The 21,059-nt window shown below is 37.4% G+C and overlaps 1 protein-coding gene across 1 annotated transcript in view; it reads right to left on the bottom strand.

Annotated features, from left to right (window-relative positions):
• Positions 1–13,669, bottom strand: part of bcl9 (BCL9 transcription coactivator) — a 195,230-nt gene extending 181,561 nt beyond the window's left edge. Inside the window, exon 1 of the mRNA XM_066707025.1 lies at positions 13,207–13,669. The gene's annotated coding sequence lies outside the window, so the exon portion shown is untranslated. The remainder of the gene's footprint in view (positions 1–13,206) is intronic.
• Between the last annotated feature and the right edge of the window lie 7,390 nt (positions 13,670–21,059).

Below are 21,059 nucleotides of genomic sequence, written 5' to 3'. Positions count from 1 at the left end.
ATTAATTACAAATACAAAACAGAAAATAACTGAATGCATAAGTAATCACCCCCTTTGCTATGACACACCTGATTGAGCTGTGGTGAAACCAAATAGAGTCCACCTCTGTGCAATTAAGGTGTGTCACATGATATCAGGTTAAATACACCTGTCTCTGGGAGGTCCAACAGTTGGTTAGTACGAGGGAACGGTCAAATCAAATCTGGAATGAGGTTCTTCAAAAGCAACAATCAGAGGTAGGATATAAGAACATTACCAAGGCATTGAATATCCCCCAGAGCACAGTAAAATCCATTATTAAGAAATTGAGAGATTATGGCACAACTGTGAATCTCCCTAGGTCAGGCCGTCCTCAAAAACTGAGGGCTTAGTCGGAGGCCATTGGCAACTAGAAGAAGTTACAGTCCTCCACGGATGAGCTGGGAGACACTGTGCATACTGCAACAATAGCCTGTGTGCTTCACAAAAGTGGCCTTTATGGGAAAGTGGCAAAACGAAAGCCATTGTTAAAAAAAACTCATATCAAAGGTATGTGGGAGTCTGTGAGGAAGATTCTATGGTCTGCTGAGACCAAAATAGAGCTTTTTGGCCTCAATGCTAAGTGCTATATTTGGTGCAAGCCTAACAACGCACATCATCCTGAGAACACCATCCCTACAGTGAAGCATGGTAGTGGCAGCATCATGCTATATGGATGCTTCTCTGCGTCTGGGACTGGAAACATTGTAAAGATAGAGGGCAAAATGGATGCAGCAAAGTACAAAGAAATCCTGGAAGAAAACCTACTGAAGTCTGCAAGAGACCAGGACTTGGGAGAAGATTAATCTTCCAGCAGGACAATGACCCCAAACATACAGCCAAAGCTACACTGGAGTGGCTTAAAAACAAAAATGTCAATGTCCTGGAGTGGCCCAGCCAAAGCCCGGACCTCAATCCAATTGAGAATATGTGGAAAGAGTTGAAAATTTCTGTTCACCAAAGGTCCCCATCCAACCTGATGGAGCTTGAGTAATTTTGCAAAGAAGAATGGGCAAAAATGGATGTGTCCAGATGTGCAAAGCTGGTAGAGACTTATTCACATAGACTCATGGCTGTAATTGCAGCCAAATGTGCATCTACCAAATATTGACTGAAGGGGGTGATTACTTATGCATTACATTATTTTCTGTTTTATACACTCACCTAAAAGATTATTAGGAACACCATACTAATACTGTGTTTGACCCCCTTTCGCCTTCAGAACTGCCTTAATTCTACGTGGCATTGATTCAACAAGGTGCTGAAAGCATTCTTTAGAAATGTTGGCCCATATTGATAGGATAGCATCTTGCAGTTGATGGAGATTTGTGGGATGCACATCCAGGGCACGAAGCTCCCGTTCCACCACATCCCAAAGATGCTCTATTGGGTTGAGATCTGGTGACTGTGGGGGCCAGTTTAGTACAGTGAACTCATTGTCATGTTCAAGAAACCAATTTGAAATGATTCGACCTTTGTGACATGGTGCATTATCCTGCTGGAAGTAGCCATCAGAGGATGGGTACATGGTGGTCATAAAGGGATGGACATGGTCAGAAACAATGCTCAGGTAGGCCGTGGCATTTAAACGATGCCCAATTGGCACTAAGGGGCCTAAAGTGTGCCAAGAAAACATCCCCCACACCATTACACCACCACCACCAGCCTGCACAGTGGTAACAAGGCATGATGGATCCATGTTCTCATTCTGTTTACGCCAAATTCTGACTCTACCATCTGAATGTCTCAACAGAAATCGAGACTCATCAGACCAGGCAACATTTTTCCAGTCTTCAACTGTCCAATTTTGGTGAGCTTGTGCAAATTGTAGCCTCTTTTTCCTATTTGTAGTGGAGATGAGTGGTACCCGGTGGGGTCTTCTGCTGTTGTAGCCCATCCGCCTCAAGGTTGTACGTGTTGTGGCTTCACAAATGCTTTGCTGCATACCTCGGTTGTAACGAGTGGTTATTTCAGTCAAAGTTGCTCTTCTATCAGCTTGAATCAGTCGGCCCATTCTCCTCTGACCTCTAGCATCAACAAGGCATTTTCGCCCACAGGACTGCCGCATACTGGATGTTTTTCCCTTTTCACACCATTCTTTGTAAACCCTAGAAATGGTTGTGCGTGAAAATCCCAGTAACTGAGCAGATTGTGAAATACTCAGACCGGCCCGTCTGGCACCAACAACCATGCCACGCTCAAAATTGCTTAAATCACCTTTCTTTCCCATTCAGACATTCAGTTTGGAGTTCAGGAGATTGTCTTGACCAGGACCACACCCCTAAATGCATTGAAGCAACTGCCATGTGATTGGTTGGTTAGATAATTGCATTAATGAGAAATTGAACAGGTGTTCCTAATAATCCTTTAGGTGAGTGTATTTGTAATTTAGAAAAAAATGCAGATTATATTTTTCACTTTGACATTATGGACATTTTCTGTGTTGATCAGTGGCAAAAATGTGTGATTAAATCCATTCTGATTTAATGTTATAACACAATGATTTGTGGAAAAGAAGGGTGAATACTTTTGAGAGCCACTGCATATATGTTTGACATGTCAAAGTTTGGGACAAAGGTTTAAGAAAACAACAGAATGACAGTCTGTCTCTTTAACACAAGTGTACGCATCATCGATGTAAGTACTTCTCCAACACCCTGTCACTTACTACATTTCAACAACTTCTTCAGATAGTGACCAAAACGTTTTGGGTTCAGGTACTCCCTTTGTCCATGCTGAGTTTTCATGGAGGAAAACTGCTACACTGTAAAATATGTTATGCAGCCACACAATACATCAAAGCAAATTTTAAATTCTAGACTCAATCATCTCAGTAGTGTGGAGGAGTGTTTAGGACTATGGATACTGGAGCATAGGGTTTTGGGATCAATCCTAGATGGGGCACTGCTGTTGTACCCTTGAGCAAGGGACTTTACCTAGATTGCTCCAGTATATGCCCAGCTGTATAAATGGGTAAATGTAAAACATAATTGTAAGACACCCTTGATAAGGGTGTCTGCCAAGAAATCAACTAATCTCCTTTAAATCTGCTTCATAACCCTTAACCTGTTCTCCTCAGTATAGCTCTACTTGACACTCCCCATAATGAAACATGAGATCCTGAACATCCTTGTTTTGTTTTAGTTGTACATGCTCACTCTAGTGTAGCACCTCATTTGTTTCATTGCTGTATGTCTTCTGTATGTTTTTTTTTCCTCAATTTCCTATTATACTTGTTTCTTGTTATGTCCCTCAGCATATACAAATATATGTATGCAAGCACTTTGCAACATGTACAGTTGAGACACCTTGGATAACAATACTGGCCTAAGAAGAAGAAGAAGAAGAAGAAGAAGAAGAAGAAGAAGAAGAAGAAGAAGAAGAAAGATGAAGAAAGAAAGAAAACCGCAAGCAATGACCAAAATGTATTGCTTAACTAGAAAGACCTTGAAAAAATCTCTCTTTTTAAATGTATCAGTAAATGGAAGTCAGGAAGCAGAAACATAATTCATCAGACAGCCTGAGAAAAGTAAAGAGCCTATCCAAATCACTAAATATTAACCTGACATTATGGTGATGATAATTATTATTGAAGGAAGAGGAGCTTTGTATTAGAAATATTAATCAAGTCAGGGCTGCAGATGAAAGCCAGTGACGTCATGAGACCTGCATGGTGGCACTACATTGTAGTGTAGCTATTGAGACAGACGCAGTTGCTCAGTTATAAATCATTCAGGGTTGTGCTCGACAGTACAACATTGCTCAAAAATGACAGGGAATATGAAAACAAGTCAGGAAAGAGAACAGGAAGTAAGGATATTTCATGTTTGTTGTTGTGTTTTTTTGTTTTGTTTTCAAGGATAACTGGAAGACCTATTTAAAACTCCCAAACTTCACAAATGAAAGCTATGGCAGGCAGGCTTTGCTGAAACTAAATCCATCAAATTGCCTTTGAAAGATTACAGAGCCTCATTTCCTGCATTCATTTAATTCGAATATAATAGCAAATACAGGAGGAGATGGTAGTGGTAATGGTGACATTCAGAGGCAAGGGATTCATAAAAGGAAGATTAAAAATAAATAATAAATAGCAACCTTTTCTAAGTAGCAGCAGCACTTGAAGTTCACTTTTTCAGACCTGATTTTAACACTTTGCTCAAAGATATAGACCACAATAATATGATATATCGATTTTTACCATACAACCATTTAAAGTGTGTTGAAACAAAATAAAAACAAAACAAAACTTATTTATGCCCTAACACAATCATTTGCAATGTGGCATCTATAGACAGACATTTAAGTACCAGGAGCAGAATAAAAAGAAAAGTAATAACTTTCTACAGTTAATTCCAGCCAAACAATGACATCTGCCAACCAAACAGAAGTGCCTCTTCAAGTTACGATGATAATTCAATCTCAGCTGCTTTTAGTGTTAAGTGTAGAGAGTCCCCATGTATTCACACATATAGGGCAGAGAAACAAAACTCAGGGAAATAATTAAAATAATTGACTTGAATTCTGGAGATGGCTGAAAGAATAGATGGGAAATATTTAAGATGATGATGTGGATAATCCCAGAATACATGGGGGAAGGGGTGTTGTGTGTTCCTTTTTGCTAGGCACACAACATTAAAGCAAAGTCTTTGTCTTCAAAACCGGTACTTTAGGTTCTTACAGCTGCTGTGTGGCTACATGATCCTGCTCAACATGTGTTTCAAAGTCTTGGATTCCTTGGATTTCACTGCTGGATGGGAACCAAGCAAAAGGAAGCTGGGGAGCATTCTGATATTTCCTTCTACTTTAGTGTTACCTGTTTAACAGTGAACACTGCCCAAATGGAAGGTGGAGGTTTCTGGTAGAGGTATGAAATTGCACCGATTAGAGAATTAAATAACTCGTGCACGATGTTAAATTGATTAATCGGCATTGAGGGAAAGTGATGGGCCTGGCGAAAGAGACAGGACTTCTTCACAGGACCATGTTACCATCCCTTCTCGCCAGGTGAGGCAGACTGCTTTCTTTATTCCCACTTGTTGTTGTATTCCACTGTCAATTACTTCAGTCAGTGTCATCTTGCACCTCTTGCAGAAACTACTCCCCCTTCCCCATCCCACCCCCAACAACACCACAGTCAAATAATTGGTTTTGTGCAGCACTGGTAATAATACAAATAAAGGATTCTTCTACTCATCTTGCATGATTAATGACCAGTTTCATCAATTCCATTTCCACATCATCATTTTTTGTTTGTTTTTTTACAAGGAATAGCATTTGACGAAAACTCATACATCAGTCTTAAAGACCTCATTGTTGGTTTGCTTTTTTGGAGAAATGAAAACACTAATGTAAACAGAAAATATTCAACAGCACCAAAGGACACATGCTGTTTTCTCCCATCAGTGTAATTGTTCTTCTTCAAATCAAGCACACATTGAATTTAGCCACAGCCTATTACCTAAGGTTTCATCACTGATTTAGTGACTATAACACCACATTTACATTATCCTTAAATAGCTACTCTAGAGGGATCTTGCAGCTAAAATGCATGGCAGGATGATTTCCAAGCAACTTGTTTCATTGGGGAAACAAGATAAAATGAGTTGGTGTTGTCTCTGGCACAATATGAAGGGAGGAAAGAAGCCACCAGCCTAAAGCTACTAAAAAGGGTTAGAGAAAGGAGTGCTGTCCTTCTGCTCTGTCACTGATGTACACAGCCCAGAGGAGATGGCACCTTGCCACTGTCCATTTCTAACCTTGTTCTGGTTGGAATTGGTTTAACTAATCCAATGTGGATTAAGAAACCACTGGATGAAAAATACCCATGGGCCACTACTCTGATTCAGGTTGTCCAAATAGCAACACAAGACCATTTGAGCTCACAATTGTCAACGACATTATTGTCAAAACATAGTGAACACAAAATCCCATTCACAGCTCAATGCCACCTACAGTTCAACCTATACACTATTGGATGGCAGGGGGCCCTGTCTGTATCTGGGGATAATGGCCATTATTATCATCTTGGAATACTCATTCCAATAACCAAGTTACAGGTTCTTCTTTGCAACCCATGAGACTCGAGCAAACCTTGATCACCTTTCAGTTCCCTTATATTACCCATTTAGAGTTTGAAATTTGCAATACAACTCATCACCAAAGCCTCTAAATTATTCAGATCAGAGTACCCATTTCTTTCCATTTTGGTTCAGTTTACTGAGGTTTCGAGACTGCACTTGGCATATCCCAATTTTACGAATTTAGAGGCATCTGCTATAAATCAGCTTAAAGTTGACCTAATAAGATTGATCTGATTTTGTCAACTACAGTTCAGCTTCCCCATAATAACCCTGTCTTCTACTTTGGTCACCATTGGATCCAGGACTGATTTCACCGTTCTCCCAGCAGCCTAATTCTAACAAATACTCCTGGCTATCACAGGTGCAAGCACAAGCTTTTATGAGAATACAAAGAAACAACCTAAACTGCACCAACAAAACAACCTCTTCTGATTTGTTTAAATTGTAAAACATTTAAACACATAGGAAACTTTCCATTATCTCAGATTGCTTTGGTAAGATATTAAAGGCAAAACCCCCAAGCATACATTGCTTAAGTAACCTTCTTGAATTAACTATTGTACCTTAGCAGGTACATCCTGAGAAAGACTAAAGCTAAAATAAACAGTTCAACTAGAAGGGAACTGTTCAGTGCATAATATGAATGGTTTCCTGATATCTGATTGCCTGCTTGTTAAGTGTTCTATGAGGTGCCCTACTGTTGCCAATTAATTGTGCAAGCAAAAAATAAAAAAAACTTCTCAGAGCCTGCTGACAGGAAGTGTTTGGAGGAAGCTAATGAATGTTGCACTAAGCCCGAGATGTCCATCTGTAAACCATGGAGACTTGGCATTGCTACTTCACTGCTTCCCCCTGCCTTGAAACTGTTTTATGGGCTGCTTTTCCCAAAAAATGTCACAGACTACAACAATGGAATACGAAAGACATTAACTCAGCAAGGATGGGCACTGCTCTTTTACGGACAACATAAAAACAAATTCTCATCTTTAATAATTCCTACAGACATCTAAATTGTCAATGCCACAAAACAAAAGGGGAACATGCTTTAAAAAGTATGGAATATATAAACAAATAATTATCAATTTATATATTATACAGTATAATTCACATCTGTGTTCAGCTTGTTGTAAATTTACACATCTCCACAATAGCATATACAGTTTTCATTTAGTCGTCATGTTTTACTTTACTCTGTCTCAGACCCAATGAAAGAGTAGAGTTGCCTTTTTATTTCAGTGGAATTAAGCAAAATACATGAATACATGAATACAGTGACTCGACTACTACAGTGACATACCTATGCTTGGACTGAAACTGGACTGAAACAACTGAGCATTTCTGATAAGTGGACTACTGGTAAGAGAATTGCTTCAGTCACTCAAATTTCACCATGTTTAATGGACTGCAATAAGACTAAAATTAAGTATATTTGGACTATTATAATTGCCCTATATAAAGCATGCTAATCATTGATAATCAATGTAACATTCTTTATTCTATGTTATAGGTTTTATTGTACAATTGTGTCATGCATTATTTTCAACAATATCGCTCACAACTCCATTTCCCATCAAGATTCCTGGATATTTCAGGGCTAGTCCTGCAAGGAAAGGAAGGTTTAGATTTTCGCATATAGCAGTAAGTGTGAATGTAGAATGAGTTCCCAGTTGTTCAGACATTAAGCAGAGAAACATAATGAATCATTGAAAAAAGTTATTGGAAAGTTATTGAAATTGTACAGAGTCTACATGGAAGACAGCTAGAGCTAACTGAAACAAAAATCATTTATCAGACAGACGCCAAACAGTGTTTACATCACAATTCATTATGTGGACAGTCTTACTTTCTCATAATGACCAGATGAAAGCATTTCATCATGCCTGTGTACAAAAAGAAATGCCAGTTCGCTATCAAGTGCTTTGAATTTTGGTCAAAGCCTCCCTTCATCTCCAATTAAATCGTTTGTGAATCCAATATCTGGGACAATGATGAAAATCAGGTTTTTATTTTCCTCAAATGAATCCTAATAGGTCACTAAGCAAATGTCCAACTATTAAAACTGCATACTGTATAACACTGTGACCCTGTACTGGATGAAGCAGTTATTGAAAATGGTTGGATGGATACATACTTAAAGAGTATCAGATATTATACCCTCTCAACTTACTCAGGATTCTGTGGCTCACCTTATATTCTCTCATGTTACTCTTCGGTTGCATACTGTACACTGGCTTCCAACTACTGCACACATTCAAATTCAAGCTACTCCTTCCTCCCTCAAATCTCTTGTCTCTCCCTATATCTCCTCTCATCCAATCTTCTTCAGATCGATTAGTTATGGCTTCCTTCTATCTTCATTCTTTTCTCTAACCCCACAGTGGTGGATTGAGCTGCCCAAGACCACCTTTCAATGGCTGCCTATAATGTGCCTGTTTAGATCACATCTTTGTGCTATTCTAAGCCCTTCCCTTACACTAAGTTTAATGTGATTCATTGTAATGGGTAGAATTTATTATATATAGTGATGCGGATATCCTTGTGTTATTGTTTATGTAGAACGTAGTTTGTTAGAGATTGATAGCAATATATGTCTCCTTGGATAGAGGTATCTGCAAAATGAATTAATAATAATAATAATAATAATAATAATAATAATAATAATAATAATAATAATAATAACAACACTTCAGTTTATATCTTTAAGATGATTTATCTTAATGTTTTGAGTGTCATGCTTAGTGTTGGATACACATGCAGTGATAAATAAGGGAGGTTTCACAAGTGTGAACATTTTCTCCAATGCATTTTCCTTCAGTATTTCAGCAAATTCATCAAAAAGAGGTTTGAACCTGGGCTGAGTGTCTGGGGGCCACTGTAAGCTCTAATGTGGATCTTTGTTTGGTTCTGCAGGTGTTTTAAGGTTTTTACAGCTCTTTAATCATGAATTACAAAACACTAAAACTGATATGGCAAATCACAAGACCTCTGTACTTTAACGTTTATTTAAATGTTATTTTATTTATAGCACTCCAAATGTATGACATGGAGAAGAACAATGAGAACAGAGATAGATTTGCAGGACAAGGCTGTCCTGTGTGTTTATTTATAAATTTATGAATTAATGAACGTGTTCCTTTTATAGGCCTGGGTTTTGATTTTTTATTTAAAAATAAATGTACAAAGCCAAACTGCAACACAACACCAAGCTCAAAAAGGAGCAGACAAAAATACATCCATGTATGGTAGCTTGGCCTTGTGTATCAGGTTGATATGTCTACCACAAGCATGTACATATAATGGGAAAATCTACAAGTTTCACATTTAGGGTTTTTCCTTTCATATGGCAAGGGCCTATACTTTTAATGCAGAGTTCATATTTAGTTTGAAATTGTGGTGTACATACGTGCAATTACACAGTATCAGCAAAAGAGGTTTTGCTATCCGATGTCTTAACATTCTCACTTAAACAGACTCCGTGAAATTACCGGAGGACCCTCCATTTAGACAACCAATTCTGTTCTGTTGCCATAGTAGGCATAGGACACCTAAAATTTCTCAAAAAGGAATCTTTTTCAGCACACTTTTTTTTCTTTTTGGTAATTTATTGTGAATGAATTATTGAGGGATATGATTTGGTTCTAAAGAAATTGGAGTGCTGCTGCAGACATTTTACACCATTTAAATGTAACCAAAGCAATGGTAAAAAAAAAAGATTATATTGGTCCAAGAAACTGATTGGAATAATCATATGGGCGGTTGTTTTCACTTACAATATACTTATTATTTACAGCTGTGCAAGGGAAATGCAACAAAAGGATACTTGGGGAGAACTTTATGAATTTCTATTCAAAAGGAATAGTCAAGATATCTTCAGACTGGAAACATTGTTTCTGGCAGGGGGTAAACAACCTTTTTACCAGTCCCCTGATATGCTAGCAAATAGAACTCCTTTGAGTAGGAGGATGACATGAATGAGTATAGTTGGCTAGTACCAGCATGAATCATAAAGCCAGAACACCAACCACTGTATGAAAAAGCAACACAATATAGACAGCAACCTGAAGGAGACTGAGAAGGGAGAACTCCTAGCAGAGATATTGGATACATTTCAGACCAGACAGCTGCTAGCTAGACAATAGCTTCCAGGGTATGCAAAATATAGAATGTACAAAAGAGGGCAGGGGAGGCACGGGGAGGTAAAGACATACAACCATAACAATGCTTTCTGTGAAAGAAGATAGAAATTGAAACTAGGATTAAATATTTCCCTGATCATTTTGAATGAGAGAAACGTAAATGTTGAAGGGTGCAAACAGACAGACAAGACCCCAAATCACAGAAAATCTGGAGAAAATCTCCCATAAGAAAAGACCACACACACTAAATATTGCATCTTAAAGGTTTCATTCTTACATTTCTCTCAAGGATTTCGATTTTTTTTTCTCTTTTAGGTGAAAAGTTTTAGTTTTAAAACTATAATAAATAGTTGAATGATTTGCAAAATATAGTGTTTGACCATTTCCACACTTATCTTACATGGTCACTTTCTTTTCACTTCCCAAAAGTTTCAATGGAGAGATGCACATGGATAACAGCTGTTTGATTAACTTTTAGTGACTAATACATGAAAGAGGAATCCCACAGTGAGATTGCCCTGTGTTGTTTTATAAACACAACTGGCCATGCAAGTAGTAGTGCTGTAATACCGTCTGCCTACATGGTTTACAGGTAACTTCATACCCCTCACACAGGAAGCAGAATGGTCCAGTTCTACTTCTCTTTGTTTTATTTAAAAATGAAACCAACAAACAAACAGATGACCAACTGAGATACCAGGATAAGCCCCCATCGCAGTTCACCATCTCACCACAAAATTTGTTTTCCTTCCTCACTTGGTACCTTACATGTTAAATTTGGCATTCATAATAACCCCAAAATACATTATAAAAATTAAAACATCAATAAGCGCGTAAAGAATTTATCATCCAAAACCAGTCTGAAGTCCCACTGATGTGCCAGTCTGCCCCAGCAAGTGCAAGTGAAAAACTCAAAATGTGATGCATTTCTCACAAAGTTGTTCTTTCTCGGTACAGTGATACCACTCATAAGGTTCTCCCCGTTTGCTGGCAGTTATGTCACCAAATCGCAGCAGGTTTCTCTCACGTAGGAATTATGGACATATGCATGTCTGTCATGTGTTGAACAACATTTGAGTGGGAAGCATTCATACTGTGATGCCATTGTACACTACTGCTCCCATCACTAATCATTCTGTAACTTCTTAGACACAATGTGCATTCTCTTTACTACCTTTCACCTGGGTCGACACACCAGTCTTCTCACTACTGCAAAACTGTGTCCTTTACTGGAGAGCGCAAGCACACTGACAGCTGGAGTGGAAATGAGCAAAAGTTTCTTTATAAAAGCTGGAGATTATATTATGCCAAATAAAGAGACAAATTCTTTCAAATGTAAATGAACCTACCAAAAAAGTGTTATGATCATACATATTTAAATATACACACAGATATGTACTTAAATATATACACTGTATTAGATATATATGACTATTAGTAGTATATAGATATACATAGTCTTCAGATATACACATATAGAACATCAACAGCAGAAACAAACACACACACAGATACATTTACTTAAAAATTCCAGTTTGGACTTCAGCATCTCATCCATAGTGTGGCCTTAGTGTGACCCACAAAATGTGCAACTATCCTGGCTCATTTTAATAAGCTCACTGCAATCAACATAAAAAGAAGCCATCTGTCTTCTACACTAAATACTCAGGTCTCATGTGTGCCCCCTCAAACCTGCACTTGTTCACAGAGCTTTACAGTAAGAGTAGCATAGCAGCACCCATGGACTGGAAAGCATGACGAAACAACAAGGAAGATTCCTCGTCCGAAATCCTTCACAACAAGGAGCTTTACAAAATGACCTTAATAACTTACACAACACTGAAAAGTTTGAAGAAGCCCTTAAAAAGCATACTGCCTCGTTGAATACTGTGACTGTACATATAATATATATATATATATATATATATATGAAACATATAGAAAGCACAAATCAATTTTTTACATCGTAGTTGTACGAGTATATATGCATATGATTTTTTATCCACAAAGACACAATCAAAATATAACATTTTCAAATCCACACCAGGCAGCGACAGAACCTGTTTTAATGGTATAGACAATAAACTCAAAATGATTGTCAGAAATATATTAGTATTGTGTCTACTTAACTATATATATATATATATATATGTATACATACACACACACACATGCACACATATGTATATATAAAATAGTGGATGCCAAGTTCCCTCACTTGGGGACTAAGTGGAGCAGACAGCCCTTGACATAACAGCAGAGAGAGAGGGAAAAGGTTTTGCTAAGCTCAGGAATAGCAATCACTGCAGCTTGCATTTGCCTGCAGTTTAAATGAAAACAAACCAAATGCAAAAGACACACAACACAAGACAAAAAGAGCCTCCAAACTGAAGCCTTCTAAAAAAAAAAAAAAAACATATAGCAAATTAAAAGCTTTCTAATGTCCATTATTCTTTTGTCCCTGTACTCTCACATGAACAAGAGATATTTAAACAGTCCCCCTTCTTATGAAGAAGAAAATAAATAAAAAGACATGGGGGCCAAGTGAAAAGAGGCCATCCCATTTTGAGATAGCAAACGATACTTTCTCCAATGACAGACTCTAACCACCCCCCCACAGCCCTAACCCCCCCCCCCACCCCCCACCCCACACACACACACACACACACACACACACACACACACACATACACACACACATACACACACACACACACACACACACACACACACACACACACACCACACTCAGATATACACACACACCCAAAAAGAAAACCAGGGTTAAATTCTGCTCAGAGGTATTGTGAATTCGAGAAATTCAAAAAAATAAAAACAAATAAAAGCAATAGCCAAAAAGAAGAAGAAAAAACACTGGAAGCACCCAAAAACAATCACAGCACACAGGCAATCCAAATCCAGCGTTCCCCCCAACAATAAATACAGCAATTAAGAATCACATACAGTCTTACCTTTTGAGCTGCTGCTTTGGCTGCTCCTCACACTCATACACACACGCACACACACACACACACACTCACTCACACACACACACACACACACACACACACACACACACACACACAATCTACAGGCTCGTTTTGTTTTTCATTATTTGTGTTTTCTTTGCTCCTGTTTTCTTTTTCTTTTTTTTCTTTTTGTGCCGTGCTGAGGGGTTAAAAAAAAAAAGTGCACACATCCACACAAAGACCCTTTCCCTGCAATCTCTGGCCCCCTTAGCATCAAGACACTAGGACAACATCAAAGCAACTTGGGGGGAACACTTGAGGGGCCTATTGTCTGGTCTGGTCTGATCTGTTTTTCTTATGCCTCCCCCCTCCCAGTTTGGCTGCACTTGGTATAGCCCAGGCATTCATGCCAAGTAGCTTTCACACATGGAAGGGAAGCTTGTCTCAAGCAATTGCTGACAAGCCACAAACAAGACAGCCTCCCCTCCAACACCCCCCCCCTCACTACAACCCTCCCCCCCACCACCACCACTACCACCAGCACCACCCCCCAACCCCCCTTCTCTCTCTCTCCCTCTCCTTCAGAATGCGAGATTCCCTAACTCTTGTGACATGCAAGCAACTAGCTCGAGCCCATATAGCTCCTCCAGTGCAGACTACTCAGGGGAACATGCACACACACATACACACACACACACACACACAGACTACGGCTCGTTGTTGTTGCCTTCCCAAAAAGTCAGAGTCAGAGATTTGGAAGAAAGAAAGGGGAGAAGTGGGGGGTTGGGTGGGACGACATCTTCAGCCAGGCTTCTTAAGCAGGGTGTGCAGAGAGGGAGGGAGGGAGGGAGGGAGGGGTGGAGGGTGGTGGTTAGGGAAAAATAAAATAAAAGACTCCAAAGACGTATAAGTTCCTCTGCATGAATTACTTTAACCTCTCCAGTACCAAGTTACTTTTGGAGAAAATAGAAATAAATGGATAAATGGGAGATGGGGGAGTGGTAGAGGGAGTGTGTATGGGGGAGAGAGGGTGTTTAATAGTTTCTGTCTTTTAAGGGTTTGAAAATAAGTCACGTTTTATTAATCAAACACAGGAGTGATTGGTCCTCACCAGATCAGGTTTGGTGATCAAGAATTCCACTAGAATATGTGCATTTCAAACCATGTGTTGGTATCATCACAAAGGGCAAAGAGTCTTGCTTATGCTGTCTGTCTCTGTATGTGTTTTTGTTCAAGGAAAACATGAGATTCCAAACCTCAAGACACACACAATCCTCTATGTGAGACAATGTCAAAGCAGCTCAGACCAATAAAACAAACAAACAAACAAAATAGCCTTGTGCACCTCTGAAATAGTCCCTTGAGGTCAAAGGTCTTGATCCTCTGAAAGATTGTAAAAGTCCTACGTATTTTGCATATATTTCAGATACAATGCTTCAATCCTCTGTATTTGTCTGTCACACAGCATTCCACACTGGGGTACTGAGCAATCATCATGAAAGTCTGAAAATGGTTCAATTTTTAAACTTGTATCTACTGAAAATTTGTTATTTTCCCCCACTATAATTTCCAAATGTTTTGCTTGAGCAGCTCCAATTACTTTGGATTCCTTATTTTGTTGAACTTAAAATGACTATTTTTAATCTTCAGATAGTTATAAAAATATTTCAATATTGCACTTCAGTACCAGGTCAGATTACACACACCTAAAGTAATGTACTTAAATAGTAGTACTACTAAGGTACTACTAAGCTTTTTTCTGAAATGAATGGCAATACCTATATTATTTTTCTCTTCTCTAGAATTGCATTGTCAGTCACTCACATACACATGCACACACATGCAAACAGACATACACACATGCACACACCATCCTCTCTCCCACATGTATATGCTTTTTTGGGTAGGGATGACACATTGGCATACTTTAATGTGACATAATTTCAAAGAACAGTGTTTAAAAAATGTACAAAGGGGAATGTCAAAAATATGCAAAAACCGCCACAGTGATAGCTATATATTAAACAGCTATCTGTCAGACAGTGGAGGTAATGAGCGATGGTATTGGCCCAAGCTTTAGGGAAAACAGCTATTTGAAGCAAAAGTGGCACTATATGCCACCACAAAATCTCACAAACAGCTTCAAGCCGAATTACATGAATTAATGAATCTGGCAAAAGCTTGTACTGAACTACAGGAGACACGTGGACCACATGTTTAGTCCTGCGGTTGGAAGGATAGAAACCAAACAAGCCTCTAAAATTGTTCTGGGATTTGATTCTATTTCAATGCATATCATCAGGATGATGGGACCCACCTCCGGGGATGGTCAGTTCCCCCTGCTGGAGCCCGAGTCCAAGATCTTTTAACCATTTTATGAATGATTGTTTTTAAAATAACTTTTAAGAATGAATTTTTAACTGTTTTTAAAGATTTAGTTGGTTTTAAAACACAAATTGTTTAGGGGGTTTTTGGCTTAGTTTTGTTATATTTTTTTGTCAAATACATTGTCCGTTTTGGATTTAATTTTAAATGCATTGGACCTTTTTTGTTTGTTTTTTATTTTTACCTTTTTAATTGTTTCTTTATTTTGTCCAATGCATTTTCAGTTATTTCAATGTATTTGACTTTTATGTTGGTGAGCAGTTTTGCTTTAATCACGTTTGTTTTGTTGTTTTGTGCACATGTTTATTTAAAGTTAAATCACAAAGATTTTAAAAAATGTAAGTGATTTTAAGAATTGATTTTAAAAGTTTTTAATCATAAGTATTAAAAATTTGAATTGTTTTTTTTATGTAATGTAAAATACTATACACAATAAAACAGTATTTCAATGCATATCAATATCAGTGTTTGTTTGATTGTTTGTTTTTGTTGTTGCTATTGTTATTATATGATATGATATTTTTGGTCCTAAAGTGCTAATGGATTTCCAATATATAATTTAAAGCTTTGTCGAATACCCTGCACTTGTTTTCTGAGTTACTTTCTTGTACAAAGGAATACACTTCTTTCTAACCTGAAGTAGTATTAGTTATTTAGCAGATGCCTTCATTCAAGGTGGCTCACATGGTTTAACAATCACTAACATACAATGCGCTATGTTACATGTGTGTGGTTCTACACCACAAAAGGTAATCTACACATTACAATAACTTTTTTATTTAGTCCTTGATTAAATAGATGCATTATAAGGAAATATTGAACTTGGCAGTTCTTATGCTCATGGGCAGCTCGTTCTACCACTGTGGGGCAAGAAAGGTGACAGAGCGAGCCCAGGACCATCAGAACCATAACGTAAGGCCTGACTGATCGAATTGTAGAAGAGGAACAGGTATGGTGATAGGAGATATGGTAAGATGAGATTGTCAGGTTGCAATGGCTCATTATGAGACTGACAGCACGCAACACATGTAGTCACTTTGTGTACCAGAACCAATAAAATCATTAATTACAAATTAATACATTAAGACAATTACTAACTGACGTACAAAGGTAGTAAACTTGACAGGGAGTATGTGCCTCTGATGTATTGTGTTTAATAGCAGGAAGAGGAGGTTGTCAATAATAAATTAGTAATAATGGCATACAATAAAAATACTAAATCATCCAAAGCAGAGTAGAACAGTAGAAAAATGTGGCTACCTGCTCCTTAGCAAGGAATGGAAAACTGATTCACATTAAAGATGTTAAATACAAATTTAACTAAATTAAAATAAAATTAACAGCCTTAGCAAAGAGGTCATCCCTCGTAAAGTACTATAACAACCTTACTGAATTTTGTATTTGTTTTATAACTAAGGGTGTTTGGATCCATCAATACTATATATCAAGTCAGACACCTGTTCATAAGATGCCATTTGTGTAAATAAAATGACAATATCATTCATCACAAAATGGTGAGGAACATTGCAAACTATATACATGTAAATTAATCCTACATATTTATGTTGTTCATTTGGCTTGCTTTTGCATAATAACAGTGATTCAATATTGTCTAACAATTAAGGTTCCATGATGCCAATACAAATACTGACACTGAAAACACACCTTCCCAGTCTACTGCTTACTACTTTTCTTGGGTACTCTAATGAGCTTGGACTTACATCTTAGCTGTGAAGATAAACCAGTACTGGAAACCAAGTACAACCAAGCTAAACAAGCTAAACAACCAACAATTTACAATTAATATGAAGGCAAAATATAGAAATCAGGAGTGGCTTGGATTAAGGTACTGTGGAGACAGTCCATTGAGATGCCAGAAGCCTCAAGTGAAGACACATTTTCACTAGGAAATTAATGTAATTCACTTGTAGCAGATGGAAGGGTAGACAGTTTTGATACATACTTGTCTGGACATAAGCTGGCACACTTTCCTTTTATATCCACATATATTTGTTGTCAAATAAAAAAACATTGAATTGCAGACATTGTCAGACAATTGTCTGGTTCAATTTGATATCAATTGCCCATTTTCTTCTACTCTTAACTTCAGATCAGTTATGCAATATACAAATAATTGCATTTTTCTCAAGGAAGAGATAAAAAGATGAACACTATTTCTCCCCTCTTTCAGATGAGTTAATAATAAACCTGACAAAAGTCAAAGCACCAATGAGATCTAGATTTCATTGCAGGAAAAAAAAGGGTCAGTTGGAGATAATTAAATAAAGTCTAATTTCAGAACTGCAATTTATTCAAAATTAGAGGTGTAGTAAAACACACAATGCACAAATATTGGAAGAAATTGTATAATTTAAGTAATGTGAAAGGGCTACAATACATATCCATTCTTGATTTGGAGATAATACAAAAACAACATACTCCCAAGCACAAAATGGAGCACACACAAACACAGATATATCTGGTAGCTTGGTCGAAAGCAGCCTGCAATTCACCAATAGCTATAAAGTGCCAAAGTATTTGCAGTTCAACTAGACATTTATTTACTTGAAATGCAGATTATTTTTCATAGAGCACCTAAAGTAGGATTTCTCTATGTGTGTGAGTATACACATTGTGCATAGAGTTCTAATGATTAAAATAAGACAAACATATTTTTTTTTCTTTCTCCCGGTATTCAAATTGTGGTCCCCACAACCACACCAGATACATTTAGTCAGTTTAAAAGCTAAGTGCCTGAAACCAGATCCTTCACTTTACAGTGAACACATTCATGCGTTGTTTTCTTAGTTATTTCCTTCGTTTTTACCCCATGACTCGCCAGAGCACCAAGAACCAGTGCTGAGTACTGCAGAAAATAAAATAATGGGAAGAAAATCGAAACAAATCATTTATAATCTGAGTATAAAAACAAGGGTGGACGGTGGCTCGACAATTGAAAAATACAACTTTGGAAAATATGTAGAATTTTTGTTTTGTTTTTATGTATTCATTAATTCATTACATATACATATTACAAAAAATAAAACAGTGCTTCTCCTAAACAGCAGGCAGTTTTACAGACAACCCGTGGAAGCAAGGGGTTAAAGACGAAGGCAGCTCACTGCCTGACATAAAGAGGTGGGTGGGGGCGGGGCGAAGGAGCGGTTTCCATTGAGAATAGGATGTGATTGTTGTGCCTGAGATTGAGCTGAACTATTTCGTGTTGAGGAGCAGGGGGTTTTAAATGGAAGGTTTTCGTTTTTCTTTCTTTCTTTTTTTTAAACTGTGATGTAGGAGCAAGCTGAAAATAAGAACTTAAACATGTCTACATTTTGCAATTAATCAATGAAATATTGTAGCGTATACAAATATGCAATGTGTTTAAAAATAAGTGTCAGTTTGGGGTGGAAATCGATAGCCTACATTTTTTGGTTTCAGTTTTTAAATCGTTTTCATCATTTAAGTCATTATGAGACAACGTGTAGCACAAACTGACACAAAAGCAAAATTTGGTATTGAATGGAGCCATTAATTAATACCTATGCACTCAGTTCAATGGATCAGTGTATTTGTATGCTGATAATGAGATGAAATGTGTGCTACATATATATATATAAGAGCTTGTAAAAATTAGTATCTCTGGGGCTTAGTCATCATCCAGCTGATTTTTTTTAAAGTGACCTCAACACAGCTAAAATACTAATTATACCTAACATAAAACCTATATACAAAGAAACCTTCGGGTTGTTTAAACAAAAACAAGTTGTCATTATTACTGTATATAAATTAGTATTTCAAGGCACCAGAGCTGGTGTATTTTGATTCAATTTCAATAGCAGCTGTACTGAATACAGTTCAGGAAGTACACATTATTATTATTTATTTATTTATTTATTTATTTATTTATTTATTGATGGTATTTTATACATTTGCAGATATTACTTTATTCCTATACGGTGCTATTTATATTCCATGAAACATGTGACCACAGTCATTTTAATGTTCTGTAATTTACCAACACATACTAAAACTAGTCAGAGACCTGTTAAATAGATTTCATTTGGATTCATACATATCACTATTAATCTATGATTACTTTGTGGCACTCCCCTTTTGCTTTATGCAAGGTAGCAACCCACCTGCAAACTGTTGGAAAGATTTGAAACCCTGAAATGTGGCAATTGCAGGGACAGTCTGCATTAAGGAGGCAAAATGGGTTTGCTGCTGAGCGTTTCCCACCTGAGATATATTGATGATTGCCTATGTATGCTTTATGAAGCTGTGTTGTGATTGGTCAGGGCACATCAAGCTGTGATACCCTACCGTTGACCACTTCTGTCCTTTTGCAGAAGCTGTCTGAGCAGGGATGCCATCTTCCATAGAAATGAGTGCCCACTTTGGACCACTGAGCCACTGGCAGAGGCTCTGCAAATTTTCCCAGGTGTGGGTGTTCAGTGTCCCACAATCCCACCCTACACCCTACACCCTAACTACATTCAAAAAGGCAGTGGTGTGGAATCTGTGATTACACATTGCAGTTATGTAAAGTGCAGAGAACAGATTACACCTGTTGCACTGCAATTTATTCCGTGTAGCGAATATCTGACTCTTATTGACATGCACACTGGGAGCCTTGTTGGGGTTCTCTTTTCACTCTGCTCTTCAGAAAGTGTCTATTATGTTGACTTGCCAGGAAGTATATGAAAAGTTGTTGTTTGACTTCTCTGTTTATTTACCATCAAATCTTTTTCATATCACTTTTGCAAGACACAAAACCTATAACTGGCTTATTTTACTTTATTTTAAGAAATATAGAAAAAAATATTTTCACATGAGAACGAAATTGGACAAAATCAGAGCACCAAACAAGATTTTTATTTTCATTATTTGCATGAAAAACAATGTCAGTTGGAGATACATAAATTAGTCAAATTTTGTAATTGTGAAGGTCAATATATATATATATATATATATATATATATATATATATATATATATATATATATATATATATGTATATACAATACTGTGCAAACATTTTAGGCAGGTGTGAAAAAATGCTGTAAAGTAAGAATGCTTTTAAAAATAGACATGTTAATAGATTATATTAATCAATTAACACAATGCACAGTGAGTAAATGGAAGAAAAATCTACATCAAATCCATATTTGCTATGAACACCCTTTGCCTTCAAAACAGCATCAATTCTTCTAGGTACACTTGCACAAAGTCAGGGATTTTGTAAGCATATAGTCAGTTGTATAATTAAACAATTATACCAAACAGGTGCTAATGATGATCAATTCAATATGTAGGTTGAAACACAATCATTAACTGAAACAGAAACAGCTGTGTAGGAGGAATAAAACTGGGTGAGGAACAGCCAAACACAGCTAGTAAGGTGAGGTTGCTGAAGACAGTTTACTGTTAAAAGTCATACACCATGGCAAGACACAAGGTAGGCAGTCATT

Source organism: Amia ocellicauda, chromosome 6 (assembly GCF_036373705.1).
Source record: "Amia ocellicauda isolate fAmiCal2 chromosome 6, fAmiCal2.hap1, whole genome shotgun sequence".
In the NCBI taxonomy this organism is placed as follows: domain Eukaryota; kingdom Metazoa; phylum Chordata; class Actinopteri; order Amiiformes; family Amiidae; genus Amia; species Amia ocellicauda.
The sequence above is the reverse complement of the archived record's forward strand: the minus strand, read 5'-3'. Positions and strand labels throughout refer to the sequence as shown.